We start from the raw sequence: 8,642 nt of genomic DNA on the forward strand, positions 1-8,642 counted from the left end.
GAAGGCCAAGACAAACACAAATCAAGGAATGGAGTTTTCCCAAAGCTGCAGTGTGAAAAGACTATAAACAGTTGATTCCATACACATGAATGGGTTTCTTTGCTATAGGAAATCCAAGTGGAATCAGGAATGGAGATGTGTAAAAAGTAGTTTTCTGCCCCTTCTGCTGCATCACATTCTTCTCCTGCACTGTCTGATGTCCATAATGTTAAGTTGTCCCTAAGCAACTGAATGATAAGGGTGCTGTCTTTGTATGAATCTTCACTCAGTGTATCAAGTTCTGCAAGGCCTCATCAAAAGCCGTTTTAGCCAGTGTACAGGCAAGCTCTGGATTATTAAGGATCTCATAGTAAAATACAGAGAAGTTGAGAGCCAGGCCCAGGCGGATAGGATGTGTGGGTTGCATCTCCTTTTTGCTTATATCAAATGCCTCAACTTGGTAAGCTCCTTGAAAATTATCTATCGTTTGTTTTCGATCATCACCACATGCTACTTCAGCAAGGTACCGGAAATAATCTCCCTTCATTTTCAGATAGAATACCTTACTCTCTGGATTAGTTGCATTGGCTATTAAATACTTATCCAATAATTCCAGGACGGTGGTGCAGGTGGACCTCAGCTCAGACTCCACTTTCTCCCGATAGTCCTTTATCAGCTGCAACTTCTTGTCGGAGATGTCGTTTTTCTGCTCGATGCTCGAGATGACCCTCCAGGCGGACCGGCGGCCCGCAACCACGTTCTTGTAGGCCACCAACAGCAGGTTGAGCTCCTCGTTGGACAGCTTGGCCCCCTGCTCTGTCATGGCCTTCATGCAGGTGGCCATGTCGTCGTAGCGCTCAGCCTGCTAGGCCAGCTTCGCTTTCTAGATCAACTCGGTCTTCTCCATGGTGGGCTGACAGTGTGCGGAGCTGGAGGAGGTGGGAGAGGTGGTGAAGGCAGCAAGAACCAGGCCAGATCAGGAAGAGAGCCCTCCTCGAAAGCCTTCACTGTGTCCACAGCCGCAACACGAGTCCCACCACTTTCATCTGCTTTTAGCTTTAGAGAAGGACCCTCTCCTCTCAGCCTACGGAGATTTTTTTTTTTTTAAGGGAACAAGTTTTTCTCTAAAAACAGAGTCACTTCTCCCTAAAATGTATACAAAGACCAATAGAAGTATGAGCATACCTATAACTAATCTTTTGCAGATTTAAAAAAAAAACTGCCTTACAAACAGACACATGAAGAAATGATCCAAATCACTGGCAATAAGAGAGATGCAAATCAAAACCACAATGAGGTACTGTTCTGCCCACGAAATGCCCCTCAAAGAAATTTAAAAACACGTCTGAAATTTTAAGATCATTTATTATATTATTTCCACGCATGGAGATTTTTTCCCTCCTTAGGAAGGTGGTGAAGGAAAAAAGCCCCCAGTTTCCCTTCCCACTTGCTTTTATAGCTCTTTTGAGTGCCCCTTTTAGGGCAGGGGGATTGCGATCCTGGTTGGTGGGCTGGGGAATTAGTCATTTGGGCTGACTTTTGACGGGCTGGCTACTTTTTCCACCTTTACTCCTTTAGTGTCATGTAGACACTAGTTAATTTCTTACTTTTCAAGGACAGACAAGGCTTTACCCGGGGCACTCGTGTTTTCCCTAAGATTTTTTATGGCCCGCTCCGCCTCTAGCATTAATGGGGGTTTATAAAAAAATGGGGTTTCTGCTGTCCCTTCAGTACCATCTCCACTAACAGTGGAAAGTTTAATAGGGCAGCAAGTAATAGATGTTGGAGAGGATGTGGTGAGAAAGGAACTCTTATACATTGTTGGTGGGATTATAAAAGGGTACAAAAACCACTCTGGAAGGCAGTTTGATACTTCCTCAAAAAGCTGAACACAGATATTTCATATTACCCAGCTATTCTGCCACTTGGAATATACCCTGAGGAAACCAGAACTGAGGCACAAATGGAGATTTGTACAGCAATGTTTATAGCAGCATTATTCACCATCGTAAGAACATGGAAACAGCCCAGATGTCCAACCACAGACAAATGGATTGAGAAATCATGTTACATTCGCACAATGGAATACTATGCAGCATGCAGGAGCAATAATTTTGTAAATTATTACCTAACTTGGGAAGGACTGGAGAGCATTATGCTGAGTGAACTAATTCAGTCCCACAAGGATAAATATTGTTTAAAACCATTATTTTAGAATGAGTATGAGGATCCAAGAGGAATGGGAGAGGGTGGGAGCAGAGGGATGAGGATGTGCAGGGGGTAGGGGAATTAATCAATTTTATGGGTGGGGTGAGGGAAATTAGAAGACTCTGTTCTCTAAAGGAATGTATTCAAATTTTGTAAATAAACTAGCGTAAAAAAAAGTTGCATTAGTCCACTTAAATCTGGGATTAGTGATTCTGAGGAAGTTGTTTTGCATATAACTTGAATATATTTTCTGGTGTACAAGCTTTCTGAAAGAGTTATTTCAAGAATGTCAGAAATGTAAAAACTACCTGTCTTTATCATATGTGTTATTGCATGTCTATGGATAAAATAACTGATTGATTTGAATGAAAATGTCCATTTTTGTGTTCTAGTAGACACAACTTGTTTTGTGAGTTTTGGATCACCTTGTCCCTTATAATATAAGCAGACTTTTAAATATAAACAGAGTAAACAAGTCACAATAAGTACACAAACCATCCCAATGGAGAGTTTTCAAAGTGTATATATAGACTGAAAAATTTCATTATGACCCGGGTTTTTTTTGGTTTTTTTTTTTTTTTTGGTTGCATTGATGTACCATTGTGTCTTCCCAGCCTCTTGACATAACAATGAAAAAAAATCTCTAGATAAATCTTATCAAGCTATAGCTGATGGACTACTTGTTTTTCAGGAATATTTGTATTTCTAAAATACCCATAATACAAAAACAATTAAGTTAGTCCCTTGGAATTTGTTTTAATAAGATTAATAAAATCAGTTCTATGATTCTTTTCTCCTGTCATCACTGCCTCTATTTCATTTTTGCTCACCACCAGCTGATTTCTTTTTTCTACCACAAAATGACTGTAATCTGAAAGATAATGATTTAGAAAGAGATTTGCTCTGAAAATTATACAGAGCCAACTATGTCAGCAAAGGAAAGAAGTAGTACATTTTGTTATAAATTAAAAAAAAAATTCCTAGGTCTGGCAAGTTGCCTACTTAATGTCCAAATGCTCTTGACTATAGAATTCTACGTGAAGATGCTTATATATTTTATCATTATTAATTTGTAAAACTGAAATATAGTTTGGGGATCTCTTTCAATAACATCCCTCTAAAGTACTGCAAAACATTATGTTATAATAACATATATATATATATATATATATATATATATATATTCACTGTATTTGATGATTAGACGGCTAAGATTATATATATATATATTTTTTTTTAAACTTTTTATGATGAGGAGCCAAAATCACAGTAAGAGTTTTAATAGATTTGGTAGTTAAGAGGTATTAAATTCCATTCATATCTTGGTTTCTTTCCTCTCTGAAATCTCAATATTATTGCAAAGTACACTTAGTTCCAGAATTTAAAAATTACTTACAAAATTTTCAGCCATTCTTGTCTAGCTGAGGTCACCTCAGATTGTCTTTCAGAAAGTCAACATTTAGGCAGAAAATCGGGTTACATGCTGCCTCCACATTCTTCTTTATAAATCCCCCCAGTCCAAGCTATTAGTATTTCAGGTGAAATACCTAGTAAGAGCTGAATGACTGAGAGTATTCTAGCTGAACCTTTTGTGCTAAGATGTAAGCTTTTAGAGGCATGTTGAAATACATGGGCTTAGACGACCACATTGAAATGACGTTTAAATTAAAATGGAGGCTGACCTGTTTGTTACCCTATGTTATTAAAATCTGTCCTCTTAAGGACCCATTCCAAAAGTAAATATTTCAGCACTTATTGTTTGGTCTAATTGAAGAACAAAGAAGTACATTAAAGGCATATTATTTTTGAAGCACAAAGCACAGCTCCAACGTTAGGTCTTGTGGCTACATATCATTTTTATAGAGCCCATATTAAACACCATAACCTTTAATTCATGGAAGTGCTGAGAGCTTGCTTGTTGCATTGGTTTAAAAGTTCTATCCTAATTACTTTCTCAGGGAAGCCAGTGGAAAATTAGATACATCCCACCAAGCAATAAATATATCACACTAAACAAAATTTAAACTATAGAACAATAAACCCCTTTCTTTGTTCTTTCAAAGTCGAAGCATGTTAGACTTTTTTTAAAAAAAAAAAAAAGAACAAGAGAACAAGAATGTTTTATGGGAAATTCAGAGAGAAAAATGATTTGGACTGAAATCAAAATGTTATGAATAGTACTTTCTAAGTAATGACACATATCAGCAGTATTTGTAAGCATAGGAACAATGTGATAAATTTTAATCGCTGGGGACTCCAGCTCTGTGGGAAGTGCTTACTACACAGACATCATTTATAGGTTTCCAGTTATGACCTACGTCTAAAAGACATTTTAATGATAACGGAGAAAGTAGATGGATTGTCTTCTCGAGTGTTGAAGTTCCTGCTCGTTGTCATGCTCGGCTCTAGCAAGAAGCAGAGGCTTTCAAAGGTACTCTGCTGTCCTGCAATCAGGGTGCAAGACCAAAGGGATGGAACTATCTAAGATAAAATATGCCAGAAACGTGCACTCCTCAGGATTTCCTGTGGGAGTCTGACCAAAATAAAGGGATATTAATAAATATAAATTCTGGAACATTATTATCTACAGAAACAGGGTCTTGAAATGTACCCTTGAAATTCTTCTCCTCTCCTCAGACAGGTCAACTATTTCAGTGGAACTGTGCAAAATGTTAGACCTCCCCACAGGGACAATTGCTTTAAATTATATTAAAAGCTCAAAGACTCATAGACAAGCTCAGAAAGGAGTTTAATTTGGTGGATGCTCTAAATCTTTGATTTCACTCAGGGTCCTAGGGCTCTTTGACCTTGAAAACATTTTTGAGAGGAAAGAAAAAAAAAATACCACAAATGTAGTTTCAAAGCATTTCAACATCAAAAAAATATCGTTATTCAGTTTCCTTTTTTTTTTTTTATTCTGTATTTACTGGACTTACGGAGATAAGGAACACAAGTGGAACATGAAAGAAAGGTGAAGTAAACAACTAAGGTGAGTTCACCAAGAACTCGTGTGAACCTTCAGATTTCATCCCAACAATTTTCAAAGAAGCAGTTTTGTAGTTCAAAGTCAGGTAGAATTTTGTGGTGTAGAATGTCTCACGAGGCTTGCAGTCCTTGGCCTCTCATGGCTTCCATACCACCCTTTAGCTGAAGAATAATTTTTGCCAGACAGAAAGAATCCCACTTGTAACTATTTTTTCTTCTTTTAGCCATTGGTAATGCAATTATTTCATTGTATTTTCGTTTCTTGTTGTATTCTTTTTCCAAAAAAATAGTTTACCCACAGGTTATAATTTTATTTCAGCTCCATTCAGGCCGTTGCATTAGAGTTGCTGGTGTACCAGAACCACCATAGCCTTAGCCTTTGAGTTAGCACAGCCATGCCTTACAGACAACACATCCAGAGTGATTTCACCATAATGTGGGAACTGCACTCAATTATAACAACTTTATAAACAAGTTGTGATAAAATCCCATGTTTTACAAAGTAATTTGCTCAGTAGAACAAATCCTGAGCACATTTGGTCATCCAACTTTGGGTGAAAGCAGAAGTTTGACAAAATTACAGTGCTAAGAGTAGAAGACAGAGCAATAAGCACTACCCTCTCCTTAATACAATTCTTTCATTTTATTTTAAACAAGATTGAACAAGAACAATTAAAAATAAAACCTGTTTCCAAATTTAAATGTTCTAACTTCCTTTATTAATGAACAATTAAAAAACCAATAGTAACAAAGGATGAAGTCCAAGTTGTACTAATGGCATTGGGAAAAAATAAAATGTCTCAGGGATTGATGGAATACCAATTGAAGTAATTCAAGAAATAGATGCAACCCTGGTTGTGCTCACAAACCTTTGCCAACAAGGATAGAAGACAGACAGCTACTTGGCCAGTGCACTGAAAGAGATCCATATTTGTTGCTGTTCTCAGAAAAGGAGGTCCATATGAATGAAAAAAAATACTGAACAATATCATTATTTAAAAAGACATCGATGAGATTAGATTCAGATCTGTTGTTCATAGGGCCACTATGAGTTATAATCGCCTCAGTGATCCCTAACAACAACAATTTTAAGTGCTAGCAACCATCTGTCAGTTTGTTGGGCTTATGATGGTTTGTGAATTATGCTGCTGGAACTAGTAGGGTTACTTGTGATGGAGAAGTTTCAGTGGCATTCCAGACTAAATAAGTCCTAAGAAAACATACTCAACTCATTGCTGTTGATTTGGAACCAACTCAGAGCTAATGCTACAGTGGATTTTCAAAGATTGTAAATCACACTGGAGAGGGTTGTTCATCTTTCTTCCTCAGAGAAACGGGTGGATTTGGAGCACGGCTCTCTAACAGTTAGACCCCCACAGCCCCCTAGTTCTGATCTACCTCTGGTAATTAGCCACTGAAAACGTTATGGGTCACAACAGAAAACTTCATGTGCATCTCATTCTTCAGACATGTCTTCAGAAAAGAACAACTGTTGAAGATAAACATTGTTTTTGGTGAAATAGACAGCTGAAGAGAGTGAATGAGATTCTTAGTGAGATAGATGGTTAGGATAGCTGCAGTTAAGGACTATATTGGGTATTATGAGAATAACACAAGACTGGCAGTGTTTCAATATGTTGTATATAATATGTCTATGCGCAAGATTACCAGAAGTCCAGGCTGGGTTTAGAAGGGGGTCGTGGTACTAGAGATATTGTAGCTGATGTTAGATGGATCTTGGCTGAAAGCAGGGAATACCAGAGGAATGTCTATCTGTGTTTCATTGACTATGCAAAGGCATTTGACTGTGTAGATCATAACAAACTGTGGCTGACTCTGAGAAGAATGGGAATCCCAGAACACTTGATCGTTCTAATGCGAAACTTATACTTGGACCAGGAGGCAGTCATCAGAACAAAGCAAGGGAACATTGCATGGTTCAAAATTGGGAAGTGCGTACGCCAGGGATGCATCCTATCTCCATACCTTTTCAACCTATATGCAGAACAGATTATCTGGGAGTCTGGGCTCTATGAAGAGAAATGTGGGGTCAAGATTGGTGGACGATTTATCAACAATCTGCGATATGCGGATGACACAACCCTGCTTGCTGAAACTGAAGAGGACCTGAAGCGCCTGCTGCAGAGGGTCAAAGACTGCAGCCTACAATATGGATTGAGGCTCAATGTCAAGAAGACAAAGATTCTCACCACTGGACCAATTGGCAGCATCAGGATGGATGGTGAAGAGATTGAGATTGTACACAGCTTTAGTTTGCTTGGCTCCATGGTCAACAGTCTTGGCACCAGCAGCCAGGAAATTAAAAGGCGCATTGCCATGGGAAAGTCTGCTGTTAGGGACCTCTCCAAAGTACTGAAGAGCAATGGTGTCTCTTTTTAGACTAAGGTGCATGTGATACAGGCCATGGTCTTCGCAATCACCTGTTATGCATCAGAGAGTTGGACAATGACCAAGGAGGATAGAAGGAGAATTGATGCCTTTGAGCTGTGGTGCTGGAGAAGAGTATTGAGAATACCATGGACTGCTAGGAAAACAAACAGATTTGTCTTGGAGAGGGTTAAACCGGGTGGCTCCTTGGAGGCAAGGATTCTGAGGCTCCGTCTAACATACTTTGGACATGTTGTGAGGAGAGACAGGTCCTTAGATAGGGACATCATGCTTGGGAGGGTGGAGGGACAACGCAGGAGAGGAAGGCCCTCTATGAGGTGGATTGATTCAGTGACTGGGGTAATCGGGATGAGTGTGTTGGAGACAGTGAGATTAACACAGTACTAGAGTGGAGTATAGGGCTATTGTACATAGGGTCGCTATGAGTCGCAAGTGACTTGACGACACATAACAACAACAACAACAACAACATGTGCAAGATTTAATGTCACAACATCTATCAAGAAGAAGGAATTCTGTTGGTACAGGTTGGCAGTTTGAATTCACCATCCATGTCCAGGGAGAAAGAGAAAGCTGTTTACTTCTGTAAATATTTTACTACCTTGGATATCAAGTAAAAAATATTCAATTAACTAAAATAAAAATTAAATTGAAATGAAATTAGAATAAAAGAACTGGCATTACATTAATAAGCTAAAGTACTTCAACTCAGTGTTACTAGACACACTGAAGGGCCAGGTTTTGTGTTGTTTGTTAGTTGTTACTTCCCATGAGGAGGACCAAGTCCAGTTGTTTTGACTAGCGAAGGCACTATGCAGGTTTAACTCGGCAAACAACTGCTCTTGTGGAAACATGGCCATTCCTCAAAGGGGCTTAGCTTTTAAGAGTCAACAATAATGGTCCCAAGTGAAGGGCCTTAAAGTTAACTTAAAGTGCAGAAGCCACAGAATTTCCTATTTTAAGTGAACTTAATGCTTTTTTTTTTTTTAAATTTAGGTTGTTTATTTTTCATTTCAATGAACATCTACAGAGATTTTGGGATTCCATTCATTCATTGTTGC

General features: G+C 38.5%; 1 pseudogene; it reads right to left on the reverse strand.

Moving 5' to 3' along the window:
* The window catches only part of LOC102867120, a 3,591-nt pseudogene extending 2,676 nt beyond the window's left edge, over positions 1-915 (reverse strand).
* Between the last annotated feature and the right edge of the window lie 7,727 nt (positions 916-8,642).

The sequence above is a fragment of the Elephantulus edwardii genome, unplaced genomic scaffold, assembly GCF_000299155.1.
Source record: "Elephantulus edwardii isolate Elephantulus edwardi_28Jun2011 unplaced genomic scaffold, EleEdw1.0 scaffold00039, whole genome shotgun sequence".
Classification (NCBI taxonomy): Eukaryota; Metazoa; Chordata; class Mammalia; order Macroscelidea; family Macroscelididae; genus Elephantulus; species Elephantulus edwardii.